This window comes from Archocentrus centrarchus, chromosome 14 (genome assembly GCF_007364275.1).
Source record: "Archocentrus centrarchus isolate MPI-CPG fArcCen1 chromosome 14, fArcCen1, whole genome shotgun sequence".
Classification (NCBI taxonomy): Eukaryota; Metazoa; Chordata; class Actinopteri; order Cichliformes; family Cichlidae; genus Archocentrus; species Archocentrus centrarchus.
The window spans coordinates 22803421-22818948 of record NC_044359.1 but is presented as its reverse complement, the minus strand read 5'-3'; positions in this window follow the sequence as shown (position 1 = coordinate 22818948).

Here is a 15528-nt window from a genome sequence, read left to right as displayed (position 1 = left end):
TTCAGGGTCACCTGATCCAGCCCTAACTATAGGCTTGATCAAAAAGGAAAGTTTTAAGCCCAATCTTAAAAATAGAGAGGGTGTCTGTCTCCCGAATCCAAGCTGGGAGCTGGTTCCACAGAAGAGGGGCCTGAAAGTTGAAGGCTCTGCCTCCCATTCTACTCTTAAGTAGTGCTGTATTTGGGTGATATGGGACTATAAGGTCTTTGAGATAAGATGCGGCCTGATTATTCCAGACCTTGTAGGTGAGGAGAAGGATTTTAAATTCTATTCTAGATTTAACAGGGAGCCAATGAAGAGAAGCCAATATGGGAGAAATATGCTCTCTCTTTCTAGTCCCTGTCAGTACTCTAGCTGCAGCATTTTGGATCAGCTGAAGGCTTTTCAGGGAGTTTTTAGAACAGCCTGATAATAATGAATTACAATAGTCCAGCCTAGAAGTAATAAAAGCATGAATTAGCTTTTCAGCATCACTCTGAGAAAGGATGTTTCTAATTTTAGAAATGTTGCGCAAATGTAAAAAAGCGGTCCTACATATTTGTTTAATATGTGCATTGAAGGACATATCCTGGTCAAAAATGACTCCAAGATTTCTCACAGTGTTACTGGAGGCCAAAGTAATGCCATCCAGAGTAATTATGTGGTTAGACACCATGTTTCTAAGATTTGTGGGGCCGAGAACAAGAACTTCAGTTTTATCTGAATTTAGAAGCAGGAAATTAGAGGTCATCCAGGCCTTAATATCTTTATGACATTCCTGCAGTGTAGCCCCTTAACTGGCAAGGGCCCGGTGACGGGCCGTTTGTAGTCCCTTTTATATGGCAGGCTAGACCCTCCCATTTTTATTGACACGTCATTCGGCCAATCATGTAACTGGCTGCACCAAATCACCTGACAAAGCTACGTGACGCCCTCTGAGTATTATTGGCTCTGGGAAACCCATTTCTTAACATGATTGGCCGAATGAGGTGTCAGTCAAAATGGGCGGGTCTAGCCTGCCATATAAATGCACTTCATTCGGCCGGCGGACCAGACGCAGCCAGTTAATAGGCTATGAAATGGGTTGTTCAGAGCCAATAATAACCAGAGGGTGTTATGTAGTTTTTGTCAGGTGATTTTTTTGCTGCCAGTTAAGGGGTTAACTAATTGATGTGTGTCATCTGGCTTCATTGATAGGTAATCTGCATAACAATGAAAATTGATGCAATTCTTTCTGATAATACTGCCTAAGGGAAGCATGTATAATGTAAATAAAATTGGTCCTAGCACAGAACCCTGTGGAACTCCATAATTAACCTTAGTGTGTGAAGAAGACTCCCCATTTAGATGAACAAATTGGAGTCTATTAGATAAATATGATTCAAACCACTGCAGTGCAGTACCTTTAATACCTATAGTATGCTCTAATCTCTGTAATAAAATGTTATGGTCAACAGTATCAAAAGCTGCACTGAGGTCCAACAGGACAAGAACAGAGATGAGTCCACTGTCAGAGGCTGTAAGAAGATCATTTGTAACCTTCACTAATGCTGTTTCTGTACTGTGATGAATTCTGAAACCTGACTGAAACTCTTCAAATAAACCGTTCCTCTGCAGATGATCAGTTAGCTGTTTTACAACTACTCTTTCAAGAATCTTTGAGAGAAAAGGAAGGTTGGAGATTGGCCTGTAATTAGCTAAGACAGCTGGGTCAAGTGATGGCTTTTTAAGTAGCGGTTTAATTACAGCCACCTTGAAGGTCTGTGGTACATAGCCAACTAATAAAGACAGATTGATCATTTTTAAGATTGAAGCATCAATAATTGGAAAGACTTCTTTGAACAGTCTAGTAGGAATGGGATCTAATAAACATGTTGCTGGTTTGGAGGAAGTAACTATTGAAGTTAGAAAGTTGAAAACAGGAGTTCAGAAACCAGTGGGTTTTATACTGTCTGTGGTTTCCACTTAAGACAGAGGCACCAATACCAGGGTGTCCTTTGGCCACATAATGCAACATTATACAGTAAAGCATATAACTTTATTTACGTTTTAAATGTTTGCACACATCAACACTTTCAGTGTTTCTAATGTGTCATTTTAGAATTGCATTTTAATTTGGTAGCTGCCATTTTTGTTTTGTTTTTTGATTTATAGTTTTTAACTGTTAGTAAGGCGACATTTCTGGATTTAGTCCAATATATTGACTAGAAGAGAAGAAATCAAATTACATTGAACTGGTCTTATTCTGAGCTGCTATATCATAGCATTATATGGAGTAGATGAAGGAAATACAGTAGTAGTAAGAACCCTGTAAATACTCTTATGCTCAGAAGTTTGGGAGAGCCTAAAGTTGAAAAGGCTCAGATTCATGGTATCCCTTCCTACCTCAGAACAAGCAGAATCTTTAGCAGAAGGAGTGAAATGGTGAATTTTTTAGTATTAAGAATTTAAATTCAGCTCCTCCAAAAATTAATATATTTTTTTTTTTTTTCTGCAGACACATTCAAAGTTTATCACTTTGTTTGTGTAGTGTTGGCAGTGGGATATATTCAGAAATTAGACTATGTAAGCTAAAGGCAATCATTTAAATCCTGCTCACAGTGATGTTATCATTACGCCACAGTTTTCGCTAAGCACTTCTTTTTTCTTGTTCCTTTTCTTTTTTGTGTGATCTCCACTGTCGCGGGCTATTAAAAGTCTGTATTGTTCAAAATACACTTTAGGCAACTTCCAATTCAAGTCATAAATATTTCAGATGTTTGAAATAAATGTGGGATGCTCCAGTGGAGTAGTATCTAGTGCTATAACACTGAGTCATTCACTCTTGGATTTTGAATTATGTGCTGAAGAGTGAGTGTTGCTTGTATATATATATATATATATATATATAGGTGCCGTTTACACGAAGCCGTTTTCACTGGAAACGGTGTCGTTTTGATGCGTTTCAGCCTTTCGTTTACACGATGGCGTTTCAGAAACGATCCGCGTTTACACGAGGACATGTGAAACGATGAAAACGATGTAGTTCCCATGCCAGGCCACAAGTTGGCGTTGGTTTTCTCTTTGCAAAGTTTGTTTACGCAAGACGCGCATGCGTGGAGTGACACAGTAGGTAGTGCGGCAAATTGTTCATTACTTACAAAACGGCCAATGTGAGAGGTTTTGTGTGGACCGATGATGAGGTTGGATCGCTGCTGCACACAACGCTGAATTACAAAACGGTAAAAACACAGGAAAAGCATAAGAAGCACTCGTGAATCCGCGAGTACTGTTTATCAGTTTGCGCGTGCGCGAAAAACTGGCCGTCGCAACCATAGTGCGCATGTGCGAGTCGAGCGTTTTCAAATCACCCCGTTTCAAGTGTTTACACGAAAACGCAAGCCGGTGCGTTTCTGAAACGCTCCACTCTGGACCCCGTTTCTGAAACACATCGTTTTCACTCTGTTGTCGTGTAAACAGAAGGCCGAAACGCATCAAAACGACACCGTTTCAAAATGAAAACGGTCTCGTGTAAACGGCACCATATATATATATATACATATATGCAACTAGTATTATTCCCAAACTCTGAAAACTGACAGGAAAATTTTGGTTGCATACAACTTGTTTTGTATCTTAAAGGAAATATTCCTGGGTTATTCCATATTACAGTATGTTTCACAGATAAGGTCTATTCTAAATGAAGATTTCCACATATCATTTTTGGGTTTATTCACATGCTGAAAAAAAAAGCTGGCTTTATCAGGAATGTCCAAGATTCGCAGATGATTAATGTGCACATGCTGGAACAAGATAATAAATAACATTAGTCTGTGGGAAACCTTTATACAGTCAAGCCGCTTGGCTTTGTTAATGAACACACGGCTTACGGCATCCGTGTGCAGAATTCCCAGCTCAGAGGATAACCGCGCATGATCCTCTCTGTCAAACTGAAACAACTAATGCCGAATACAAAACTATTGCACTCAAAATGTAATATTTCATCAGACAGCTTTGCTATATATTCGTGAAGGTTCTCTTGGGGATAAAACATCTATCAGGAACAGAAGCATGTTGGCATATATCCGCTTAGCCACATGTTTTGTGTAACTAATTGGATAACCACACCAACTAAAGCACGAAATTGCCTTTTTTTTTATCCCTCGTGCAGCAGTGGATGCAAACCCTCTCTGCAGGGCGTTGGTGGGGCACAGAGGCGCACACATTTATGAGTCATACATTTAATATGCTCTCCCTTCCTACCCATATCATAAACAGTCAGAGAGATGGAAATGAAACATCCCCTTTTTTCCTCTAACTGCGTCGGAGACTTCGTCAGACAGCTGAGAGAGATCCTCTCCTCTCTGTCCTTTGAGTGTTTCTCATCTTTACTCTCCGGTGCCCCCTGACTCTTCTTTTCTTACGCTGTCTGACATTCAAGAGTGCTGCTTTGACTCTCCTTGCGCTATTTTTTTTTTTTTTTAAATAATAATCTGCATTTCTGTGTATGTGTGTGTGTGCTTCTGTGTGTGTTTGGCTGAGAAGATAAGAGATTAGCATGAGTCAGATAATGATTCAGGACGCCAGGTGGCAAATGCCTCAAATCACGCTCTCCTCCTTTTCTCTCTCTCGTTTCCTTTCACTTGTTCACTTGCCTTCGCTGCTCTTTACATCGTACAAACTGTCACTGCTGCTCTTTTGCTCGCTGCCTTCTCTCCCCATTCCCACTCCTTTCTCCTCAAAATTTGAGCCTGTCTCTTTTGTCTACCCCCGTAAGTTGCTCTCCCTCTTGTCCCTCCCAATGTCGCCTTCTGTTCCTTCACCGCTTGCAACTGTGGCAAACTTAATAACCCATCGGTTCACGGGTGGGCGTGGAGAGGTTAACAGGGGAGATAAAGAGGGCAAAGACAGATCGAGTGAAGAGGGAAGGTGGTGGGGGTGCAGTAGAGAGATCGATGGCCCGATGTGGAGAGATAAACAGGAGCGTGTCGGATCGAGGTGGAAATTGAGCACGAATCTCAAGAAGTGTACATGGAAAAAAGCGGCTGGTATCGTGCGTGTGCCGGAGGGAGGAGAGGGATGGTGGGTAATTTAGAAAGAGTGGGACATAGGAATGTGTAGTGAGAGGCAGAGAGGGTTATAGAGAGCTGTGTAGAGGTGGATGGAGGCAGGGATAGAGAGATAGAAGGAGGGGTGGTGATCCTGGGGGCCTGATGACTCATGGCTGTGCTGCGGTTTGTGCGTCACTGGCGCTGGCTGGAGGAGGAGATAGTGGAGAGGTCTACGCATTTAATTACAGCCTTCCAATTTAGACACACTGTACACACACGCACCTACACACACACTCGCACAAAGTAATATCACAAATAACAGTCTTGCAAGTACTCTAATTGGTGACACACAAACATGTAGACAGGCATGGATTGAGAGCGCACAGTGAGGAACTCAAACATGACATCCTCAGGTTACTTGCAAACCGAATGTAAAAAATGTTTACGTTCCTTCCCTTTTTCTGCATCCCCTTTTTGTCGTCACCAGCATCAAGCTAAAACGATTACAGGCATGGGCGTGTTGAGCATGCATGTTCTCTGTGTGCAGCCATCCCATCCCAGACAGACCTTGAGGCACAAAACATTTCAACACCCCCCCCCCAAAAAAAAAAATTCTAAAATACAAAATCGTACCCTTTGAGCAGTTGCACCACACAGCTTGTGACTGGAATATGAAATAGAGACAGAGACATACAGAGGGACGTGCAGGACTGGCTTTGATGACGCAGTAAAGCAAACTCTTCTCTCAGAAAATGCTGCACGCTTGAGAGTTTTCACCACACAAGCTCTGCTGTGTGTTGAACAAGTTGTCCTGCTGGTTAAAGGTCATCCATGTAAGAGCAGGATTTCTGCATCATCTGTTATTTATTTATTGTGTTATCATGGTTGTATGGTTTTGAAAAAGACATGTAGAGCTTGTTTATTTTAAAATGCCACATCTGAGGGATGGGATAAAACCGTGGAAAATCTTGACAAAAAACAAAACAAAACAAGATATCCTCCTGATATCATATTCTTTACGTCAAAGAAGCTGCTCGTCTGCTGCATATTCTCCTCCAGTCGAGTCAAGTTGTAACACCTGCTTCCCATCAGCCACTTTGAGAAACAAAGGATGCACGCAGATAGAAATGGGAGTAAGAAATAGAATAAGAACATCGTGGAGATCAGGAAATGATGGCAGAGCCTGCTGAGAAAATGCAACAGCTTCATCATGCGGCATTCACTGCATGTATTTTTTGTAATATTGATTTCATGCAAAAAATCATGTAGTTTAACTGATAAGAAGACAAAAGGCCGAATGTAAATAAAGCATTCATGGAGGAGATTCACAGGGATTCTGTGTAATGAATGTGAAACAATTTAAAAATGCATCAAACAATGCAAAATAATGAATGCACATTCATATAATAAATGCACAATTAATTTGTGACTGGTTGTGGTTTTTATATGTTCCACAAACATCCAACCAGGCTTGTAAGAAAAAAAAATCATCAGTTAACTTGCTGCCGCCGTACTGATGATTTAAGTTTCTATTTTTACAGATAAAAACAAATAATGTTTCAAAATTGCCATGACTTGCACAGACTTTAAAATGCAACTCTAAACAGCAGAAGTTATTTTTCTATTTCAGCATCCTGCTATCAGCTATCATTTCCAGGTTTCCTCTGTTTGTCATGGGCTTAAACATATTAAATATACTATTTTCTTTCTCTGTTATATTTCATCCAATAGGAAACTGCAGGGAAATTTGATTCCAAGGCCTCCTTGTACTTTGATGTGGCATAAAAAAAAAATTGTGTGAAAGAGAAAAGAGCTCCAGGGCAAGAAATAAATGAAATACTGATTTCAGAATATGCTGCTTTCACTGGTTCAAATTTAATTTCAAATGTTTCAAATTTAACTGATCCACTGCATCATCTTATTGTGGCATAAGGGCCATGTTTCTTTTAATTTCCCTTTTTTTTTTTGACTCCCCTTTCCTGTCCAAACACATTACCCTCCTTGTGTGCCAATTATCCCCTAAGAGGCAGCAAGCCTCACTCTTAAACAATAGGAGCAATCAGTTGCCCTCACTCCCTCTCCCTCTCTGTGCCCCTTTATTCACTCTCTTTTCCAGCAGGGAGTGCAAAGGGAGGATAATTTTTCCAAACAACAGCGTCGAGAGGAGAATGGCAGAGGGAGGAGAAAGGAGAGGTAGAAAGAGATAAATGAAGAGAGAGGGACTGTTGATTGGCCAGATCACGTTAGTTAAAGAGTCTACAGGCGCATCTGACAATACAACACCGCATACAGATGTTTGCTGTCCTAAGCCAAGACAGGCAAATGCACAGCTGCTCTATTACCCTTGATACAGATTCTCTAAAACCTGAAATACACAAAAACACAGCGACACTCACATCTAAAATGATCCCAGGACAAAGAACCGGAAGGAGACAGCAGCTTGCATTTACATACTCAGAGGTAACTAAGAGGTGATAAATATGCAGGTGTATTCTCCAACAAAGACTGAAGCTAATTTCATGCTAATGTCTGGTGTCTGTAATGCCCCATGTTTGAACTACTGTGGTTTAACATATATACAATTTCTTAAATTTGGCAAATATTTATTAAAATGTTTTTTTTATTAACCAAAATAAAATAAATAGGTAAACAAGACTATTTCTATTACTCTATAGAGTTCTAAAATAAAAGAACAGAAAACTCTATGACATGGATAACTTTTATAAATTTTTTACGTGTGCGGGTTTTTGGGGTTTTTTTGTTTTTTGTTCTTTGTTTTTAATTAATTCAGGGTGTTTTTCTTCCCGGCAGTTTTCCAGGTCTTTCAATTTAACGCCTATTTCCTCTTTCATTCATGTCTGCTATCATGAGTCGTCAGCAGCTACATCCCGAGGGAGGGAAATCCCAGCTGTCACTAAATAACTTTTCAGATCACACCAATAAAGCTAATGTCCAGGGACACTAAAGGCTATGGAGTCCATTTAACAACCGCTTAACGCATGGACGCACACACACACACACACACACACACACACACACACACACACACACACACACACACACACAGATTGTTGTGGATTACTCTAACCAGGCTAATGATCTCCTCAATGGGACAACTGGGACTCTTCTGAGACCGTCTTCAGCCTGAGGTCCCACAGGGACCCAGAGAGAGGCTCAGGGGTAATTACAATGTAAATGCTGTGTGTGTGTGTGTGTGTGTGTGTGTGTGTGTGTGTGTGTGTGTGTGTGTGTGTGTGTGTGTGTGTGTGTGTGTGTGTGTGTGTGTGTGTGTGTAAGGGGAGGGTGGCTTCCTGGCTGTATTTTCAAGATTAGGCTAATCTATAGTTGTACATTTTGTCAATCAGCTTTTGATTATGATGGTAAAAATCACACTTACTACATAGGGAGAAAAAAAAATACATTTTAACCTTGTTACATGTACACTTGTGCAGACAATATTACTTGTGTAATACTTGAGTGTTTTTTCTTAAACATGTACACTGTATACTTGAATGCTGCTGCTTTATGTATTATTTTGGTTTGTTTTGAAAGTTTTTAAGACAAATTTAAAGCTAACACAGAACACTAAAATGAAGACAAGATTGGCAGGATTTCTCACATCATACTTCTTTCGGCAAAGCTGAAGATTCCAATAACATTTACGAAGGCTAAATGGCATGTTTGGGAACGTCCATATGTGCACATGCTTGCTTCCTGTTGCCCTTTTTACTGTCTGAATGAAGGTTCAGCTACTTTTCTGCTCAGTAAGCATTCAGATTTGGCATCACAGAGGGATAACAGCAACTGGGTGAGAAAATACATATTTAAAATTTTTTAAATGCTTGAAATCTGTGATATTGGATGACAAAAAATGGAGCAGAGATGGGGTAAATGATTGATATGAGTTTGACACTGGGAGGGACAGACAGAAAGACCTCACCTCTATTTTTTTTTCCCATTCTGCCTTTGTTTCGGCTCATGGCCCCTCATCATTACCCTCATCATCATCATCATCATCATCATAATTATTTCCCTCTCTCTCCCTTCTTTCTATCTCAGTCACCAGTCTCTTGTCCCACCCCTCTCTGTGACGCTCGCCATGCCAATCAGATCGTAACGTGATATTATGGCTCATTATACCTGTGCTGCACCGTCTGCTGCTAGTGGCCAGCCTCCTCAGGCACAATGTAGCGCACAAAACACAAAGACCTCTCCCCAAAATGTAAATGTTCCCTTTATCTATCTCTTTTATTTGCTGCATTTCATCTCTGTAGCATCCACACAGGACTGTATGGGATGATGCATCGTGTAATCTGAAGGCTTGTAAGCTGCTTAAAAGCACCAAAGGGAGGAGATAGCGAGGTCTGAAACTACAAAAATAGAAGTATAGAAAGGGAATAAGAATCATAGAGGACGGAAAGGTAGAAAGAGAGCCATGAACACTCAAGCAGCAGAAAAACATTGTGGTCATCTGCAGTGCGATGAGTCACCTGTAGGCAACGCGCGCGCGCACACACACACACACACACACAAATGCGCACAAACTCAAAAGAGACAGGCTTTGCAATCACAGCCCACATCTCTGCACTTATAATGCCATATTGTCTCATGAGCTGCGTCTACTGAGAGCACTGCATTGTTAAATCTGGAATGCAATCTTCTGCTGAAAGTGAGAATCAAAGTGAAATGATGGCATATATAAAAAAAAAAATCAATAGAAACTGCAAAATGATTCGACCTTTTACAGCCTTGCCGGTGAATTCGAGATATCACCCTGATGATTAACGTCAACTGCGGAGCAAAATGTTAACGAAAGAAAAACAAAAGTGAGACGGTTTGCTGCCAGCGTGATGTTGCTGCTCTTGTAATTAGTTAAAATACAAATCTGTGGATTAAATCAACCATCTGTATATTGTATACATATTTCCTTCTGCACCCCTTCTGTTCCTCTTCTTGTGAGTTGGGGATGAAAAAAATTGCATCAGATATGCCGTCATCAGTGTGATTAATCCATTCATGTTTTCATTCTTAATCAAACCTACTGACACACCAGATATATACTAAAGACAATTACTAAAGCTGCAGCTAATGATGGTTTTCATTAATGACTAATCTTTCTATTATTTTCTCAATGAATCATTGTTCTATAATAAACTACAGAACCACCGCAACATCCTGCAGCACAAGGTGACATTATCAAATGTCCAAAACTCAAAAATATGTCATGGAATGCTATAAAAAGCATTTGATTGTCATATTTAGGAATCTGGAAACATCAATTATTTGAAGCTTTTTCTTAGAAATAAGAATTAACTTATTATCTTCATAATAATACAATAACCATTTACACTGCTAAAATTAAGCACAAACCCACTCTGACACTTTTAAAGGGCCAGTCTGATATTTTTACCAACCCAGGTCTCTCAGCCAACCCATGTGATGGCAAACTGGGGCAAACTGGAGAGCAGATCTCATGACAAATAATCAGAAAGGAAAAGCCTCAGCAGAAAAAACAGGAAAAAAGCCTCTCGACTTTCTCTGCAGATTTGATTAAATTGCTTCTCCACTTTTATTGATTCTTGTGGAACTTAACATTGGATTTGTTTTGGTTTGATTATCACAGATATCCGCTTCATCTTCTGAACTGTCTCTCTTTCAGTGGTAAAGGACTCTCTACGGTCAGCTGGCTCGTTATTCATTCATACTGCTGCCTGACAGAAAATCAGGTGAGCTTTCACCAGCAATATTAGCTCATTTCCAAACAGTTTTCCTTGTTATTTTAATGTGAAATCTCTGGCTGCTGCAAAGTTTGGGTCATGTAGAGATGGCCATCAGATTCCGACAATGAGGACAAAAAAAAGATGTGGAAAAAAAGAGTCGAACTTGTCATCATTCATTTTAATTCTCTTTGCGTTTAACTCACACTCTGTAGTCCCCCCCCTCTCCTCCTCCTCCTCCTCCTCCTCCTCCTGCACAGCTTCATCTCTTTTCAAGCCTCATCACCAACACGCAGCACTTCCCCCGCTCCGCCCCGCCACCTCGCTCCCCTCCCCAATTTCCTCCATCCACGCTCATGTTCCTGAACAAGAATGAGACTAATTCAGCCCATTTGTATTAGCAGTAGTGTTTATGCTCCTTTAGGTTCTCTAACAGCAGTAAAAAAAAAAAAAGAAAAGAAAAACTAAATTCATAATCCTTGTCTGCGGTACCCTCACACTGCATTACCTCAGTGCTGTGATCTCACTCTCACATATAAATATGTATGCAGCTGAAAGCCTGTGCACTAGTTTGTACAATTTATTCTCTTGCAATCATGCATCTTTCATTTTGGAAATATTTTAGTTACACGGTTTGTGCAGCTTCCAGGAGACAGGAAACATTCAGATGAGAAAGACCACAGTAATGATTAGAGCAGTGATTAGCTTCTTCAGTTTTACCATGGCAACAATGCCAAAGGCAAACATATTGATCATTAATATTTTGCTGTCTCTTCAAACTCAAGTCAGCTACATGACACAGGTTGAAACCCCTCCTGTACAGATCTGTTCATCATCTGTGCAGGACCTGGTCGCAACCTTGGTTCCACTCTGTGGTTGTGACCTTTAACTGTAGAGTCTGCCCACATATTTGGCTGAACCCTGTTCAAACACAACGCATGAACAAACATCCACATTGGAGCAAATCCTAGATTGGCCTGAGCTTGATTTTGTGAAAGCCGGAGAACGGCTTCATCACGCGCATTTCATCCAAAAACCAAATCAGTCGAAAAGAGACAAATCACTGAAAAACCAAAATACATAACTTGCTGTATGTCAAGTCTCCACTTTAATGTCAGTGTGGGAGCAGAAAGAGGTTTAAAATGACATGAATTATTCTCTGGTTTCTTAGAGCATCATTTGTAATTGATGTGATTACATCTTAACCCATCACAGAGATTTGAATTTTTTTTTTTTTTGTCATATGCAAAAATGTGTCAGGCTCTTAGCGTTACATAAAGTCACGGAGCGTGAAGATGATCGAGATGAATGTACAAAAAAGGAAGAAGGAAGACTGATTCACCCTCTTCAATGAATTGCACAGTATGTTTGTTTGTGGCCACGCTTCCTATATGAGTAACTTTCTGTGAATAAGTAAACAAAGAAGAGAAGATATTTTTACAAAGTACGTGGTTTAACTTGGTAAACAATAGTAATAATGATAATGATGTCATAAAATCTGTTTTATAAATCTTTTTTTCCTCATATAATTGTAACCCACAGATGGTTTTACATGTGATCATAGATTAGCGATTGTCTTGGTAGTCTAGGAACATAAAAAAAAAAGGAGCTGGAAACTGCAGGTTGGAATCAGGTTTAATGAAAATTTATATTTATGATCCAACTTTAGGGCACTGAGTGATGTTTCATGTGAAATGGATTACGTTGGAGAAATTAAAAGAAAAACAAAATAAGAACTCACAATCCCAATTAACTGAGGAGTTCCTAAGCAAGCTTGTCTTTCCTGTCATTGATCTCCTTTCTTTTATCTCTCTGCAAGGCCACATTACATTTTCATTTTTCACATCTTATTTTTCTTATGTAGCATATTTTGTTTGTCATCTGCTTAAATCTAATGAAGCACTTCAAATGTAAGATTCAGGAAACTTCAAGACTTACCACTGGTTGATATTTTCTGCAGCATGTAAATCTTAAAGGGCATGATGCCGAAAACTCGACTTAAGTGTTCAAAAATAATGTTTAAATTATTAAATAGCAAAGCTGCAATGTTTTTCCACTCCACACTGTTTGTTCCACAAGTATGGGCCAAGTGTACAAGTAAAGGATTCAAAAGGTTAAAGGTTGTGCACTCAAATGCCATCTCAGTGGATAATCATGACAACGCCAATATAATAGCACTCCCAAAAAAAAAGATACTTTTATACTTGTTTTCACCGTAAGTCTAAAGAGCTGAAAGACTTCCACATCATCAGTAGCTACTGTGTGTTTGATATAATGCACTGTGGGTGAGGCCAGGTGCCTCTCTTCCTCCTGTGACTCTCATGTCAGAACAAATATCTCCCTTTTCACTCCTTCAGACAAGGCACACACAAAAAAGCTCCAGAGGGTAAAACTGAAAGTGAGAGAAACAGGTTGCCTTCTCTCCAAGGTCAACCAGCCGCCACAGTCAATGAGCCTCTTCAGACTGTGAGTCCACAAAGCACCGAATCTCTTCCTTTTATATATGTGTCATCAATAATGCAGCCCTCCGACCCTGTCATGCACATAGCCACATATGGGCTCAGTGGGAGGTTTTTGACTGACTAATGCAAGATGTCCGCAAAAACATGTTTACTTCTCATAGTTTCCTGTTTTGCTTCTTGTTTTTTTTCTGCTCTTGCCTGTCCCCTTGTGAGAAGTCCCTGAGATACCCTTTGGAGCTGTCTGTTTGCATTTATCCCTGCGGGCAAACCTTGCAGCTTCATCAGGGGTGCTATGGAAAGGACAGTGTGTCATGAAGGACCGCGTAGCATGGCGCCGCATTGTTTTAGAGGCTGGATGAGTCATGGATGAAAAATTGGGGTTGGTGGCATTTGAGAAGGCTCCTCCGTTGCATTAGGACAGCACTGTTAAATCAACAGTGGAATTATAATGTGGTCTTTTGATGCCTGTTGTAGCAGGTCAGACATGGAATTGATTAAGGCATAGTCTAATCTAATTACCTGAGAGGCTCCACAGCTACATGTCATGTGTGTAATTTGTTTTTGAAGGCTACCATTCCCCACGCTGCCTCTGCAGTCCGTCCTCGCAAAGCTGACGGGAGTTTAAATTCCCAAAACATCCAAGCGTATTTATAGCGCCTACTTTACAATTTGATTGCTGTGACTGTTTCAAGTAATTTCTATATGACTCACCAAAGAAACTCAATGGCTCGTACATCATCAAAAGAGCAGACAGCAAAATTTTCTTCTGCTTTAGTCATGGCTGAATTACTTTTCATCTGTATCGTCATTTTTCAGTCAGATGAGTCCACGCTTCAATTATTGGTTCCTTTTTTGTTGCAAAGTCCAAAATTCAAATGATGTGCTTGACATTGTGTGGATTTAAACTGAAAATGTGGTCAAAATGATGTTAGATCCCCCCCCCCACACACACACACACACACACACACACACACACACAACCCCCCCCCCACCAGCCCCACCCAATACCTCCCACCATCTCATTCAGCTTTTACCTCATTTCAAAATAATGCTTCCCAGTAGGGTTCAGCTTTCTCTGAGTGGCTCCCTTTGATTTTTTTTTCTCTCTGTACTGATAAAAGCAAAATTACACAAGATTGCCCACATACAATAGGGGCAGCTATAAATGCATTCATTTTGTTTTTCACTTTCAGCTCCTACACGTCCGTCCCATACGCGAATGTCAAGTATATGCAGGTGACAGACTCTAATCTCTTTTCCTCCCCGCGCCCCTTTTTCTCTCCGTTTCCACCCGTGTCTCTCTTTGTGTCTCGCTCGCTCCCTCTGACCACCCTCACACACTCTGCCAACACGAGATAGCCATGTCTGTGTGTCCAGCGTGTCGTGTGTGATAGCCTGTGACGTATGCGTCACGTGCCAGCGGTTTTAGGGTTCCACGAGAAGCTACTTATTATCGTTATCGTTTTTAGGCATCGTCATTATCAGCTGGAACAGACGCGGCGGGTCCCTCTGCGTCACTGTTCACTCTAAAACCCCTAAAGCTCTCGTCGGCAAAGCTACCCACAACATAACCAACAAATGGAGGGGGGTGGGGGGGTGGAGAACATGACAAAAATCACGCTGGCACTCTTTCAATATCTCTCCTCTCATCCACGGCCTGCACCCCCCACCCCACTTCCCATGCATCCTCTCCACTCTATCTTTTTTGGGGTTTTTTGCGTCTCTATCAAACGTTCACTTCTTTTGTCTCATCCACTCTTTCTTGTTCCATCACACTCTATCTTTCTGCGTGACACTCTCTGCCCTCGTCCCGCTCTCTGTGGCGGCCATTATCTATACCACCCATCTCATCTTTCCCTCAATTCCACTCGCTCACGCTCAGGAGGAAAATTTCACAACCTAGACGCAGATAAATGCACACTCCAATACATACACAGTTGTATGGAGCGTGCAGACGCTCTCACCCACCGCCCTCCTCCTCCTCCCCCACCACCTCCACCACAACCTTCTACTCTTTTCAAACCCCTACCCCCCACTCTAATCCTAATCACACCACCGCCACCGTCATCAGCCCTTATCTCTCTCCACCAAATCTGCTCTGACTCAAAACAATTTCCTCTCATTTGCGATTTTTACTGCCCGCCCCCGCCTCCTACACCTTCATCAACCCAGCTACCCCCTCCAATAAACCCTCTCCACCTCTTCAATACCCCATCGCTACCCATCCGATGCAAACCCCACCCAAATGCACACAAACACATACACAAATGGACTCACGTACACACACTCTGAGCGGCCGCCATTAAGAATGACGGCTCATCGTGTGTAAGCGGCGAATTG